The following is a 17,275-nucleotide window of genomic DNA, read 5'->3' as shown; positions in this document are numbered from 1 at the left end:
GAAAAAGTATGACTTTCATTTAGTGAGGCAGCTCACAGCAGCTGAGGCTGACCCTGAAGGAAATACCAGCTTGTGGCAACTTGTGTAATACACTTTCTGCACTTGTTCAGCAAATATTTCTTTGAGTTCTGGGGGGTACATTTCCATATCTACCACAATTATCTGTAGAAAGATGAACAGTTCTGTTCTCCAAATATATTACAAACTAGTAACATCTTATAAATATACAGTACTTCATAGTTTTGGATATTGAGGATTGAATCCTGGGCTTCATGTATACTAGAGAAGTGCTTTACTACTGTACCCCCAGATCTTTTTATTTTTCATTTTGAGACAGGTTCTCACCCTGGCTGCCTTTGAATTTATAATCCTCATGATTTAGTCTCCCAGGTAGCTGGGATTATAGGCATGTGTCATCACACCTGGCCAATGCTTCATATTAAGAAAAAAAGATCTTTAATATAGAAGTATTTCATTTTGAGCCTCATGTGTAAAATAAACATTATCACCATTTTACAGATGAGAATTCAAACCAGAAATGGTCACTGGCTTGTGATACAATGATAGGCATGAGTCTCAAAGTTGGTGCTAGTTCTGTGAGTAATTCCTGTACAACACCTGTGTTTTTATAAATACAGTTCTATTATGTACTGATACTAGGTTTCTCCAGAAGAACAGAACCAACAGAATGGATATAAAAGAAGGGATTTATTAGATCAGTTTACACATTTGAATACTGAACAGTTCTACAATGTCTATCTTCAGGATGGGGAGCTGAGGAAATCAGGAGCAACTCAGTCCAAGAAGTTAGAAGCCTCATGGGAAAATGGAACAATAATACGGGTCCAGGCCAAGGCAGAAGGCCTGGAATCTCTGCAGAGAATTACTGGTATGATTGCACATCCAAAGGCTGAAGAACATGGAGTCTGATGGCATGGCAGAAGCAACAAATAGAGTACTTGAGAAGTGTGTAGCACAAGCACAAGAGCTTTCCCTTTCTGTCCTCTGCTTTTTGTTCCATCCTATTGGATGATGCCGCCCACACTCAGGATAGGTCTTCCCCACTGAGTTCACTGTCCCACATGCCAATTATCTCTGGAAACATCCTCAGAGACACGCCCAGAAGTGTGCTTTACCAGTTTTTAATCCAGTCAAGTTGGCAACCCATATTAACTTTCACATATTGGAATTCAGTTAATTGATTTAGGTACTGTCTCTGCCTACTTTCTAGCTATATTATGTAGTTCAGTAGTTGTGAAGACTACTCTCTGATCTATGCTGCCCAAAATGTTTGTTATTCCAACTTTTCTTGATATTCCAACTGTTCCATATAGCTCCTCATTGATGTGTGAAAAATAAATAAGAGATCTCAGACCCAAACATCTATAGGAACCAGGAGGCAAGGAATATGAGTAGAGCCACTGACAATATAGGTGGACATTCCTAAAATGTGTGAGTGTCTGGGATTGTAGTCAGCTGGAAGGAACATATTTGTCTAAAAAGGACATTTACTCTTCAGCTTCTTCCATGTAGACCTCTACACCTGATCATGCCAAGGTTTTGTCTTTTGCCAGACACACTGAATTTTTAAAAGAAGCTGACGCCTGGCATGGTGGTGAATGCCTGTAATCCCAGTGGTTCTGGAGGCGGAGGCAGGAGGATTGCAAGTTCAAAGCCAGCCAGAACAAAAAACAACAAAACAAACAAACAACAACAACAACAACAAAAACCAGAGGCACTATCAACTCAGTGATACCCTGTCTCAAAATAAAATACAAAATAGAGCTGGGGATATGACTCAGTGGTCCAGTGACCCTGAGTTCAGTCCCCAGTACCTCCCCCGAAAAAACAAGCTGTGTTTCTCACGTAAAATTTAATAGATTTAAGAGTCAACTAGAAATGAAAAGCAATAACCCATGGTGGCCCAGGGTGATATAACTGTGGGACATTTTTCTTACCTCTATATTATAGAGATTCTAAGGAGAAGGTGGGCACACCAGTTGTTTAGTAAGAAAATGAAAAACAGCCCTGGGAGTTGGGATGCTTCCAACTGAAGTAAACAACAGACAGAACATGTAAACTATACATATATATATATATATATATATATATATATATATATATATATATATATATACACACACACACACACACACACACACACACACACACACACACAAATATGATCAGACAGGGCCACAGATGCAGATACTGCAACAGCAAAGTGACTACATAACCCCCACTTTTGACTACTATGTGCTATTTCTCCAATGGCAACTCTAGCATTGTTTAATTCTCATGCCTGACAAATAAAGGTTATCAAGATACCTAATTTCCAAGTGATTCCTGCTTCCTGACAGACCCTAATCCAGAAATGGCTCTCACTTCATTAAACTCTCTTTCAGAACCATCTAGCACAATCTCAGCTGCTCATGGTTTCTCTGATATGCATTCTTGCAAGTTATAGCAGTTCAATAAAATTTGACTACAGTTGTATATCCAGGTGGTCTGTGGCTTTGACAAAAGATAAGGAAAGGTTTTATAAGGTTGACTTTGAGAAATGGGTTATTTAACTGGTAAGGATATATGAAGAAGTGGGTGTGGGGCAAGGCATAAGAACAAAGAGGCAGCAGAGCACAGGACTTGTTTGGAGACAACGAACCTCTCATTTTGCCAAGAACTCAAGTTACATGTAGGGAAAGCAATAGAGGAAGTGAGAAAGGAATGGGGAGATGGAATCATATTGCAAAAGGCTTTATGTACTAGATCAAGGATATTGATAAGCCATGGGGAGGCCCTTAAAGTTTTTGAAAAGAGAAGTGGGATACTCAGAGTTATGCACTAGGCCATTGGGATTTCTTTGAATATCCCTATGGGCAAATCTGCAGTGAAGTACTTTCTGGAGATTGAAAAATCATTCGGCCCTCTGGGAAGTAGCAGCAAGAGGGGGGACTTGGCTTAACTAAAAAAAAAAAAAAAATCACAAAAATCCAGCTGCTCCTAATAATTGAATATTTCCTCTTTTGATTTGTGTTGTTTTGGTGGGCCCCAGAATAGCAGTTTAAAGTGTTTAATTGGTTTTCTTGTGTTCAATTTTATTAAGCTGTCCTGGACTCTTGAGTCGGCAAACTTAGCATTTTTTTTAAAGCTGAGCTTGCTTTCTCTAGAAGGTTTTCCTCCAGTTTATTCAGCTTAACTTCTCATATCTGATGCTGAACACTCACCAGCTGCTGGGCATGCAGGAAAAAAGAAAAAAAATCTCAGTAATCGTATCTGAAATTTTCTATTTTGCCTCAGAATATGTGCAGCTCAAAGAAAACCAGTGTGAACAAGTTTCCTTCTGCTGTTGGACAATATGCCCAATAATTAACTTGTTGTGAATGCCTGAGGGTACCATGGTCTCCCACGGGCATGGCATGATAATAAAACAAAATTCCAGACAGGGTCTCAGAGGAATTCTAGCCAATACCACTGTTTTACAACTGACCAGCCGAATGATCATGTGTATAATGATCATGATGATTGACATCCACTATCCATTTTTCCCAATATGTACTCCAAATCATATGTGACCACAAGGCACAGTAGCACATGCCTGTAACCCCAGATATTTGGGAGGCTGAAACAGGAGGATTGCAAGTTTAAAGCCAGCCTCAGGAACTTAGAAAGGCCCTAAGCAAGTTAGCAAGAACATATCTCCAAATAAAAAATACAAAGTGCTGGAAATGTTGCTCAGTGTTTAAGCATCCCTGTGTTCATTCCTTGGTACCAAACAAGAAAAAAAATTCAAATGTGACCAATTTTGGCTATTCACTAGAATCATCTCTGATTTGCTAATGCTTCACATAACATTTAATGATACATAGCCAGGGTGAAGAATCTCTGGTCTAAACTAACCATTGTTATGGTTGTTTAGCTAATAACTCCATTATCAGTGATTGGTCAGTGAGACTCAGTAGCAGATGATGGCTATTACTGAGCACTTATGGATCATGTAGCTGAAACTGATATTTAGTACATAACAAACCACCCCAAAATGGGCTGACTTTAAATTACAGTTGCTTATCTCACAATTCTATGTGTTGGCTGTGAGGTTCTTTAGATCTGGGCTAGTTCAGCTGATTGGACTGGGCTTGCTCTGGTGTTTGTAGTCAGATGAAGGGATGATGGGTGTCTGGTTTATCTAGGATAGATAGCCTCATTCATATGTTGGCTGTTGAGCAAGGCAACAGAAATAATGTGTCTCCTTTCCAACAGCCTACCCTGGGGTGCTTCATAGGACAGCAATTAGACAGTAGTGTTTAAGAACATCATAAAATAATATAAAAATAAAAAAATACATATCCTAATGAGCAAGTGGGGGGATGGAATCATATTGCAAAAGGCTTTATGTACTAGAGCAAGTGATTTTCATGTCTCTGCTTGTATCAGGCCTATTTCATTGGCCAGAGAGAGTCACCATACATAGCTGAACCCAGAACTAGAATGGAAGGGGCTAAGCAAGGATGTGGCTTTAGGGAGGCTTCAACAAATATTGCAATAATCTATTATATATCCAAAGTGCTGGCGGGTAATATTCTAAGCTCTCTACACACAATAATTCATTTAATTCTCATGAAAACTCAATAAGGTATGCAAAATATACTGATTCCATTTTATAATTCTGGAAAATGGGGCACAAAATGGTTAAGTGATTCCCAAGGAAGGTTATACAACCATTAAGTGACTAGATTTCATACTTAGAATCACAAACCACATAGCCATAGGGAAACTGTACCTTAATGAAGAAGACACAGGAAGAGACAGCCCCCCTCATCCTCTGGACATAATTATTTGTGGAAATGAGATCTGATACTGAGACAGTCATCTTGCCAATGTACAGTAGGCTCTAGAACCACAAGAACTGCCAACAGCCAGAGTTTTGATACCCTGTGAAGCCCACCCTGTTCCTCAATATGTGAGAAAATAAATTCCTTAATGTATAAATAAGACTGAGCAAAACTTTTCTGTTACTCACAAAACATTTTAATATTTCAGTGGCTAAATCACACACATTTTCAGGCCTTAATTTATTCATGTATTAAATATAAGTCTTGAATTAGATGATTGCTAAAATTGTTTCCAGTATTAAAATTTATAATTCTAATGATACTGTTGATAAGGGGAGTGATTTGATTGCTGATTATGGCAGAGGGTCTATGTACCAGTAAAAAGTTTAACCATTGGGAAATATTTAGCTTTGTTGCTCTATTAGTTTTCTGTTGCTGCTATAACAAATTACCACAATCTTAGCAGTTTAAAACAACATGAATTTATTATCTTTCAGTTCTGTAGGTTAGAAATTCAACAGAGATTACACTGGGCTAGGATCAAGGTGTAGTCAGAACAACACTACTCTCAGGAGCCTCCAGGGGGAATCTGTTTCTTGTCTTTTCCAACTTCTAAAGACCATTAGCATTCTTTGGCTTGCATTTCCCCTTCTCTATCTTGAAACCTACCATTTATTGTGGAAAGAAATGATTCCAGGAATGCTTAAAGGGCTTTTACTCTCCTTCAAAAAGCAAATGACAATGAAAAATCAGGACATTTTAAAAGTATCTCATACGGTATCTACAGTACAGAGTATTATTCATGTTTTTGAACTAGATCTTCTATAGTAAAGGCAAAACAGAAGCTGTGGGGAAATTGAAAATATGTTTTGCAAATAAAGCATTTTTTAAAAAAGTTTTGATTAAGGTAAAATGGAATTGAAAGGGGATATGGGAATATAGCTTGCCATAAGTTAATAATTATTATAAAGAAAATTTGTTGTTAATGGAGACATTAAGAATCAAAAGTTCTTCTGCAAGTTGCAATTCTGCTTATCACATCAAATGTGATGTGATAATTATAATAATTATCAATTATTATCGGGATATACTAAGTGTTAACTGTAGGCTGGATGGGATAAGCAATAATTACTAACTTATCACATTTGATGTGATAGGACCTTAAGGATACTGGAAGATAGCTTAGTTTCCTTACCCTATTAGATACCACATCTTTATCTCTTAAGAGTTAGATAGATTTGAAAAAAAAATGTCCTTCAAAACACTAATAAATGTTGCTGCATTCTTAATCATTATTTTTAGGCTTTAAGAATGATTATTCATTAAAGAAATGGTTGCAATTTTGTCACTATAGTAATATCTAACATTTATAAAATACTTACCATATGGCAGGCACAGTGTTTTATTTTATAAGGGCTAATCTCACTTAATCCTAACAAATAACCCTGAAAGGGATTGATGCTCCATTTCATAATAAGAAGCTAGGCTCAGAAGGAAGAAATCAGAGAGCTAGAGCTTAGTTTTGAATTCAAGAAACATGATGCTGGACCTATGATCTCATCCTATGTACAGAAAATATCATGTCTGAGATCCATAGTCCCTGTCTTCAAAAAGCTTACAATGTAATAAAAAGTTAAGTAAATTATTATACTTCAGTTATGCAATTCTGTTGTTTTCAAATGCATAGCAGGACATACACTTCAGACATTGGAATCTAGAGGAGTTAATGTTGGAGGTGAACTATGGAAGACTAAATTGAATTTACTTAGGAAACAAGGGAAAGAAAGACATTCCAGGTAGATAAAATTGCATGGGTAAAGGCATGGATGTATGAAACAGCTTATCATATTCAGGGATATTCAGAAATAGCTGAAACATTTTCCATTTTCAAATGGCCAGAGATAAAGATATGAGCATGATCGGAGAGCAGGGGAGAGGCAAGACCACAAGGGAGAAAGGGGTCCAATTCTTCTGTGCCTAATGTAAGAATTATGAGTGTTTTTCTATGTGGAGTGTTATGGTTTAGATATGTATCCCCCAAAGGCTCATATGTGAAATCAATGCAAGAAGGTTGAGAGTTGAAATGATTGGCTTGTGAGCCCCTTAACCCAATTTGTCCTTTGATAGGGATTAACTGAGTGTTAACTGTAGGCTGGTAGGCTGTGGCTGGAGGAGGTGGATTACTGGGAGCTGACCTTAGGGGTATACAATTGCTGATCTAAGCTTAGTCTCTCTCTGCTTCCTAGTGCCATGTTCTCAGCTGCTTTCCTCCACTATACTCTTCTGCCATGACGTTCTGCCTCACCTTGAGCCCGAAGGAGTGGAGCCGGCTGTCTCTGGACTAAGACTTCTGAAAGCATGAGTCTCCAAATAAACTTTTCATCCTTTAAAATAGTTCTTGTCAGTTTTTTTTTTTTTTTTTTTTTTTTTTTTTTGTCACAGCAGCAAAACAGCTGACTAAAACAGTGTGGCATCATTAAAGGATGTTTTAGAGGGCAATGTCATGGTCAGGTTTGCATTTTATAAGCCTCAAGATCTCAGGTAGTAGTGTAGAAAATGTTTCTGAGTTAGAGGAAATAGATATAGGGAAAATAGCATACTTGGGGCAAGAAACAAGGAAATGGGTATGTGGATTCTACCAAATTGAAAGGCAGATTTGGCCTGGAGAAGAAAATTATAACAGCAAGTTTCCTTCTAAGCTGCTTGCCCTTAATCCACAGGTGGCCTGCAGCTACTGATTGATCCCTTCTTGTGGCCTGGAATCCATAGCTGGAAGTTGATAGGCATCCTTGCCATTGTCAAAACTTGCATTAGAGTTCTATGGTTTGAATGAATCCCCTCCAAAATCCAGGTGTTGAAACTTAATGGCCAATGTGAAGGTAACAAGAGATTGGTCCTTTAAAAGGTAATCAGATGGTGAGAGTTCCTCCTGTTATTGAGGAGATTAAGGCCCTTTTAAAAGAGGTTTCATTCAACATTCACCTCTCGCTTACCCTTCTGTCTTCCATCACATGAAGACATAGCATCCTATTGGAGGATGAGGCAACAAGGCATCATTATGGAAGAACAGAGCAACACTTACTAGATAACTGAACCTACTAGATCTTGGAATTCCAAGCCTCCAGAACTGTGATAAAATAAATTTATGCTATATTAATTACTTAGTCTAAGGTATTTTTTGTGGCCACACAAATGAACCACAAAAGAGAGAAAATAACCTTGAACTTGAAGAAATGCTTTGTGCATTCAAGCTTTCCCATAGGACCTTAAGGATCTTAAATACTAGAGAATCAGTCCTTAGATTGAGAAGCCCTAGTGGTGTAGTGAAAAATGTGTTTTGGGTAGGCAGACATGACTTTGTTTACTAGGTGGTGTTATTGGTTAAGATATTTTACCTTGACGAAATTCAACTTTCTAATCTGTAAAGAACTTAATAAATGATAACTTGGACTGGGTATGTGGCTCAAGCAGTAGCGCACTTGCCTGGCATACGTGCGGCCCGGGTTCGATCCTCAGCACCACATACAAACAAAAATGTTGTGTCTGCTGAAAACTAAAAAAAATAAAATAAAATTCTCTCTCTCTCTCTCTCTTTAAAAAAATAAATTATAACTTGAGGCATCATTGGAAAGACTAAATGTGTTATGAGATATATAAAATATTAAGCTTCCACATAATAAGTCATCAACAAAATATAGTCTCCTAACTTTTCTACCTTTTCTTTGCATGTCTTCAGCTCTATCTGTATGTGACAAATGGTGCTATATGTGAATATTATACGTTAGATGAAGTCTAACCTCATTTAATATCAAATGTGTAATGATGGTGCTAAGCATTTCACATTTATTGTTTCAATTTTAAGAAGGATTTTTTATTGCTCTGATATTCATGAGAAATAATAACATAAGTCCCATATCACCTGACTAAAATCTATGATGATTAGTCACACAAATGCTAAAACAGAAGCCAGAAAATTAGGACATTGGATTTTTAACTAGGAATGATTTTGAATTTGAAGGCTAAAATCTCAGGATAAGATACTAAAACATCCAGTCTATATTTTTACTATAAGAATCATATTTAATCTTCTTTATGTATTCTTTTAAAATTAAGAACTGGTTCTTCAAAGTTATATTAAAATATTCTGCTCACTCTGCCCTTGACATAACAAATCTGAAATGCTTCTGGCCGTCCTGGTGGTCTCCAAGATCCTCAGGACTAAAATTGACAGCTGAACTCTGCTCAAGGGAGCAATGGGGAGATTAATGCTACTTTGCATTTTTCACATTCACAGCATTTCTGTTAGACTCATAATAATTGACCCTTGTGTGGATCCTCCACTTGGGAATCACTACAGAATTAGTACCTCATAAAATGGCACCTGCTCAATTGTCCCTTCACAACAAGTGTGATAAAAATTGCTTAAATTCACAAATGTGATAGAAAATGCTGCCATAATGATGATAATGGATCTCTTTAGGTCTGTGGTATTTTATCTGTTTCCCTATGAGGTATTTTCCCCCATCTTTCTTTCATTTTCTTAACTGAAAATATGTCAAAAGTTTGATGTAAAGCCATAAAATGAAGCCATTTGGTATGAAGTCAATCTTGCCTCTTAGCCCACTCTACAGTGACTAGGCATTTTAATTAGTGCAAATCTCTTTTGCCCATGAGTAATTTTAATGAGTGTTTTTGGCTGTGCTGTTCTATATGGTTTTAAACTTGCATATATTTATTCTAAGTTTTGCTTTCACCCTTTACTGCAATTTGGTTGATTTTCAAAAGAGAACAGGAGTGTCTTGGGGCCATTTTGCTAAGTTTCTCAATGAGCTTGGGTTGCTGAGGGAAAGCATTGTGGCAGAGGGAGTTGTTTATGTTCAAAATATAATTAGTCACATAGCAAATCCCAGGGAACAGTAGCATCATGGGCCTAGCTTTTTCGTATGGGTACTTTTGCTTCATTTTTTCTTCTAATTATAGCAAGAGGGATAAAAGTCAAAGCACATGCATGTCAAAAGACCTGGACAGGAATGTTCATGACAGCCATGAACATTAATAGTTCCAAACTGAAAAACATCCATCTTCCCATCAAAAGTACAATGGATAAATACATTGTGGTATATTTATACAATGGAATACTATAGAGCAATGAGAATAAAGGTAACTGCTCACAAGTGCATGGACAAATATCATAAGAAAAATGATTGATGTATGAAGCCTGATGCACAATAGTGCACATTATTTTTTAAAATTATTTTCACAAAGTTCAAATGCAGAGAAACTAATAAATGGGCTTAGAAGTCAAGATAATTCTTATACCAGGAAGAGAGTTGCAACTGCAAGGGAAAAGTGAGGTTTACTGGTTACACAGATAATGTTCACTTTATGAGAATTCATTGAGAAATACACTTATGATTTGTGTGCCTCTCTACATATATATTTATTTTCAATAAAATTAAAATTGGTTATGAAGGAGTTGCTTATCCATTGGTTCAATTGTTTCTTGGTTATGTTGCATATGAGAAAGCATAAGGAATTTCTGGCTGAGAATAATGACTGATGAATATAAAAATGGTTTTGGCTTATTATATTTAGGTACCAGAAAACTCATCAACAAGAATATAAAAGTGAGTTTAGTCATAAAAGTGAAAATACCACTGGCTCAATAAGCCAACAATTATACACAAATTGCCAAGTTACACTGCCCAAAGTAGGTGCCTCCTATTGCTATATGGCACAAATAAGCATGTTAGGAAGGAATAAACTGTTGTCAGTTGGGCAGGGACCTTTGAAAATATTCCTTCAAAAAGTGGTCTGCCATCTGGATAGGAGGTTTTCAGCCTCAACGCTGCATGAATATCTATTAAAAGGACACATGAACATGAGACAATGAGGAAGAATAAATATGAGCATTCTGTACCTACCTGGCCAGAGTGTGAGCCTCTCCAGCACGTCCAGACGCTGGAAACTTCCTCAGCCCATCAGGTAAAACTCCTAATGAAAATGAGTCCTGAACATAATGCACACAGCAAGGAGTGTTTACAGCCCAAAGATGTTCAATTCCCTGTAAACCAGGATAATAATCAGCCCATTCTTAGATAACCTGTTAGAGGATTTTTCTTTATATGGATTTAAAAATAAAACACTCCAAATAATATCTTGATTTTAGGATTGAATTTGAATTTTATAATTCACTTGAAAGTTAGAAATGTACCTCTAGCTGTGAGAAGGAAAAAAGAAAAAAATGATGATCTTAGTCTTACTGAACAAGGTGTTCTCTAATTATTTACACACATTTTCCCCCCACAGGATTCCTTGGTGAAGCAAGACTCTGAATAAAATACAGTGCTCTGCAAATAAGGAATTTAATAAGTATCCATGCCTTTTTCTTATAGTAAATTGACTTTCCTATTTTCATTCCTGATGTAAGAAAGGTTTTTGTAATATCTGACATTGCCCACGTTTATCATAACCCCTTGTTGGTGCTACTCTTTCAGACTCCCAGGTGGTCATTCTCTGAGTGATATTTCACAGTAAATTTCTTCTGCTGCTCCTGTAATTTTCAGTGCTTCAAGAAGAACTTGCATGCTTTTATCCTACGTATGCTATTGTTACAGGGCCAGGGTCCATTGCCTAGCCAGGATAGCTGCAGCAGTCCTCTGGTACTGTTTCTTGTGGTTCTACCAGAAAGAATTTGAGCAAAACACAGAGTAGCAAGCAAAAGTTTAATAGAGAGCATGAGAAGAGAGGAACATACAGCATAGGAACTGCATTGACTGCCTTGAAGAGTGAATGGTGTGGTACCCACAAAATTTGAGTTTTTAAGGAATCAAGTTCCTATTTTTTTGCCTCAATTTTCTGCACCCCCTTAAATGGTTTATTACCTTTTGAATAGTCCTCCACAAACTTTCTTTGTGAGGGTCTTGATGTTCTGGTTGCCAGGGTGATTGGATGATTGTGACATAGTTTTGGTGGTAAGGGAGGGTCCACCTTGCAACCTGGTTACAAAGGTAATGACAATGCGATCTGGGAACAGTTGTGTCCCTGGAGGGGTTAGCATTAACTATAGCTGGGGGAGCTTTTGACACACCAGATTCTGCTTTTCTGAAGCTAGTGTGCTTCAATTAGGGGTCCCCATGATTTTAAGTAATAGTTCCCTCAAGGTATTACAATTATCTACAGCTTTGGGGAAGGTTGGGCATTCTAACTCTTATTTTCCAAATGCTTGCCTGTTTGCATAAGGTTCCCTGTGATTTCAGTTTTATGACTTCTGCATTTTTCTTAATACATAGGCCTAATTTCTGTCCTTCATTGTCCTTTCCCTCTACCCACTTGTTCATGACTAACCTAACTAACTCTAACAATCTTTAAGTTTCTCTGAATCATTGATCAAGAGAAATGGACAAGATTTTAAGAAAAACAAAGCTGGCAAATAAAACATTATATCCCTTTACTCCATCACTTATGTAAATGTTTAAAGAGAAATGTAAAATGAAAAATTCCAATGCTGCGTTTTCTTAAATTTAACTATTGATTGAATTGGTAATCACTCCAAAATAACCTACTTAGCAGAACACATGGAAGGTGAAGATACTTTGCTTTATAAAAAGTTCTAAACTCTTCATGTTCTTTAAACTTTCAAATACTTGGGATTTCCTAATTGTTACCACATTTATCTTCCCACAGAACTACTTTTTAAAGGATGTTTTATTGCACAGTAGTTGACATGTGATGTGATCTTACTAAATATTTGGTGAGTGAATAGTTGAATGAATTATTAAATGCATAAACAAAGATACACAAAATAGATGAATGGATGAATAGTTGGATGGATGAATAGATGGAGAAAGTATATGAACTGTTAAATAATTTTATACCATTTTCATAAGCATGCTTTTGCAATTTATTGTAATGGAAAAGGTCTCTTCTGGGATTCTTTTATAAGAGTGTTTATCTCCCTGAGCAGAGAGATTTTGCTGAGAGCAAAACTAAATGTTGATATCTATGTGATGGTTCTTTTATTGGCAGCATATTACAATGATTAAATGTTCAAGCTACGGAGGCACATAGATCTGAGTTTTAATCTTTGCTTATTACTTAATAGTTGGATATCTTTCAGCAAGTCATGCAACCTCTCTAAGCAGTATAAAGTGTGTGGGGGGGGTAACAAAAGTACCTATTTTAGGCTTCTGTGGGAATTTTCTGAACATAGTTGAAAAGTGTTTTTCACAAATCTTGTTACATATATTTCCAATAAACATTGTTATTATTTTATCCTAGGGCCCCCTCAATCTTCTTCAACAGATAAATAAATGATTAATTACAAAGAAATTTGTATTGTCCTCACCTCTAAGTAAAACAGTATCCCAAAGCGTAGTGGATATGTATAAGAGATCTGCAGTCAGATTGCAACATTCACATGTTGAAATTTTGGAAAGTTTCTTAACCTTTCTTATTTCTGATTTTTTTAAAAAAACTCTGTAACATGGGGATACTATAATCCCAATTTATAGAGTTTTTGTGAAAATCATAAGATGCATTATAGGTAAAAACTTTGGATGACAACTGCCACAGAGCAAATGTTTATTAACAATTGAGCTTACATTTTTATTATTATATAAGGTGGTTGTCTATCCCCTCATTCTTCCATGGTTTTCTGTGCCAGACAGTGTTCAATTAAAATAAATTATAAAAGAAAAACCTACGATCAAATTGAGGAAAACAGAAGTGTGAAGGAGTCATGATCAGATTTGAAAATTTTATAATAGAGGTATGCAGAATTTAAAGGGAGAGTTCAAAAGGTAATGGTTAACTCCATTGGCAGTGGAGATATTCTTGGAGAATCACAGAAACAACATTGTTTAAATGGAACTAAGATGACTCTCTTCCTTTGTCCTATCTATGCTTTGGTCATATGTCTGTCATTATTTGTTTACATGTCTCCCTCACTAGATTTTATAAAATACTTATGGTCAGGGGCTGGGCTTAACTTTTGCTGTATCATCCATATCCTAGCATGCTGATAAATATATATTAGATGTTCAGAACAGAAGTGATGGGTGAACATGTGATTTTTTTTTGTATTAGCTTATGGTATAGTCTTATTTATCTTAAGTAAATGGAAGGAATCATGAAAAAGAATATTAATTCAAGTGTTTTTCTGAGTCATATTCAAAATTAGGTATCTCTTACTCACTAAGGTGACTAAGTAGACTTTTTTTCCAAGGAAATTGACCACTAAATGCTGCCAGGATTTTTAGCATTCAAGAATGATACTCTGCAAAATCTGAGTGCATGTTGCCCATTTACAAATGGGCCATCAACATTTTGTGAAAATGAGATTATAACAGAAAGCAAGAACATATACTAGATGTTATGTGGTCTCTTGCATCTTTCATTTACTCTATTTGATCTGGGCTTTTCCAGGCACTATGAACTTAATAACTGATGGATTTCTACTTATGATTTTAGGTTCTGTATTAAGCAAGTTGCAAAAAACCAAGAAAAATATTTTGCTCAATTGCAAATACATCTTAGAACAACTTGACAACAGAAGAATCACTGGGAACATTTGTTTTGTTATTTTTCCTTCAAATAACAATTTTATGGAAGCATTTTTATATGCTAATAATTTTTCTACAACTATTACAGTGGAAGCACGTGGTATTTCTATTTCTAACCTTTTTGATTAAAAGATTACCTTTAAAATAAATGTGGCAATATGTTTTCTATGGGATTCTGCAGTTTAATGTGAGTCATTTTTTTCCTTTGTTTTCCTGTAGCCAAATACATGAGTAATACAAGATAGAGTTAACCACTTTGTCTTTTAAAGGCCTTCTCGCCCTTTCTTTATTGTTGTTTTATTTCAGATTTTGTGTTTTAATTTCCCCCAAAATAGAATAAATAGGATGATATCAAGTGATAAATTCATATTAACTAGAAAAAAAATAGAAAAAGAAAGACAATCCAGGGGCTGGAGATGCAGCTCAGTGCAAGAGTATTTGCTACCATATGCAAGGCCCTGGGTTCCATCCTCAGCCTTGTAAAAGAAGGAAGGAAGGACAGACAAGCAATTATGATATAGAAGTAATGCAATAGGATTGAATCTAAGAATCATAAATGACATTTTAAGACATCCATGATAGAAAGTTGGGTGGATGTACACACACAATTACAGTCTCATATTCTGATTGAAATCTACTTATACCCCTATAAGCCAAAAAATACTACTCAGTTATCTCAATCTTACTGAAAGGACTAAGGAAATTGGATGTGTGAAGAAATCCATTGTGCCAAGATTATATGTAATGAAGTGCTCAGGGCTTTCCTGAGTGGCTTAAGGAGACACAGGGGCAGTTTCTCCACAGCCCCATTTTATGGCATCCTGAATACTGCAGACAGATACGAATAATTATTTCTGAAATCCCAAACCTCTTGAAACTATGTGACTTCAGATATCTGCAGCAATTCTACTTGTAGAAAAGTAGAATTCCATAATGCCTAGAATTCATCTTCTTACAACATTGAATAAGGAGATCAACCATATCATTCACCTCAAGAAAAGTCTTTCAAAGGGAAGTATACCTGCTTTTGGGTTCCTTTTCTGGCTTCTAACATTCTCTACTTCATAAACAAACCATGTTTGATGGGTACATCATATGTGTATGCATCAGTATATGTCAACAAGTTTAGTCTGTAAGGATCATGGAGACCAGTGAAAATATACTTAAATCCCATTTACTTCATCAAAATAAGCACTTTTCTCTCATTTCTAGGCTTAAGTAAATGTAGGGGGTTATACCATTGGTTTTGGGGAGTGCTGTCATAATGTTAGTTAAGAAGGATTTTGCAGTTGGCATTTTGTCTCTAGATAAACAAGTCCATCTTCCAAAATGTCATATTTAATTGCTTTAGATTTTTTCCCTTTGTTTCTCTTGTGGCTTCACAAACATTTTTGCAGTTCTAAGAAAAATCAATTATAATATACCTTAATGTTTTCTGCTTTTGCTTTTGCTAAAGAAAAGTTGATTATTTAAGATTTCAGAAAGCAGGTCCAAAATTGATCTTCAAACAACATAGTTATTTGTATTGATAAAAAAGGTAAATGCAAAGCAATTCCAGGAATCATAAAATACTTTTACCACAGGATTTTTGTAAAGACATGGAGATCCAAGTATGTAATATATATGCATAATAATAATTACTAGGATGCTTAGTTTTAGTGTATAGTGCTTTCATTTTGAAATGCAACAACTCAATGTCCATCCTTTAACCTCAATGTTCTAATTATATTGGACAATAGATGATATGTAATAAGATATTGACTACCATTAGTGAACTAGTAGAGTCAAACCAGTGACTATAATTAGATAAAACCCCAGCAAATAACAGTAGTCATGTTTGATTATTTTCTTTAAAAATTATCCAGTCTTTAAGGCAATTTGTAGTAAATGCTCAGTCAGAGAATTTAGGGATTATATCAGTCCTCAGGACACTCTGTACAATCCAAAGGATAGAAAGAACTCCTCAGTACAATGTTTATATCTGTTGGACCATGATCAGTAAATTGATGACACAGGAAGTCATTTCATCTTATTTTCTTTGAGATAGACTGCCAAATCACAATTTCAAGCAATATTTTTCTTGCCAGTTGAAAAAAATAGAAGGGCCTTTTGCTCTTACTGCAGTTTGTTTTTGTTCTATTATGAGCTCCATTCTGCTGCTGTTCACTCATTATTAGGGTATGATGGGTACTATTATACAGTTGCTATGTGTGCACACATTTTAGGCAAGAAAAAACTCCTGTTTAGCAATCTGACAATGAAGTTCTATTAGGTTATTCTTTTTTTGTTTGTAAATATCTGCAGGATAGAAGAAGGAAGAGCAATTATGTTCTAAAAGTTATCACTGTACAGCCTCATTATGTCGGGCATTATAGTAAAATACAGTTGATACAGACATCCAAAGACCCTCAGTGTAACAGATTTGGGGTGGAGTTAAAACACATTTTAGGAAGGAGTATTTAGTATAGTGTCTGCTGAGTACTTTCATAAATGCTACTTAACTCAGTCTTCATATTTACTTATGGGAGGTAAATATTAACTGAATTTTTTAATGCTTTAAGTAAATAAAATAGAGTTGAATTAGTGTTTCTGTATCTCCAAATTTTCACAAGATGACCACACCTGCAGCCAAGTCAAGAAATATAAGTATGGTAGAATCTGCCCTCCTACTTCCTTTCCATCACAAACCCTTGCCCTTCAATAAAATACTCTTACTTCTCATAGTATATATTAGTTTTGCCAGTTTATCAGTGTACTTAGTAGAACCATACAATATGCACATACTATACAATATTTCAGCCTTCTTTTATTTAACACCATGATTATGAGATTCATTCATAGTGCACAGTAGAATTGTAGATATTTTGTTCTTATTGCTGTACA

Source organism: Marmota flaviventris, chromosome X (assembly GCF_047511675.1).
Source record: "Marmota flaviventris isolate mMarFla1 chromosome X, mMarFla1.hap1, whole genome shotgun sequence".
NCBI classification, from domain to species: domain Eukaryota; kingdom Metazoa; phylum Chordata; class Mammalia; order Rodentia; family Sciuridae; genus Marmota; species Marmota flaviventris.
Note: the sequence above shows the minus strand (reverse complement) of the source record.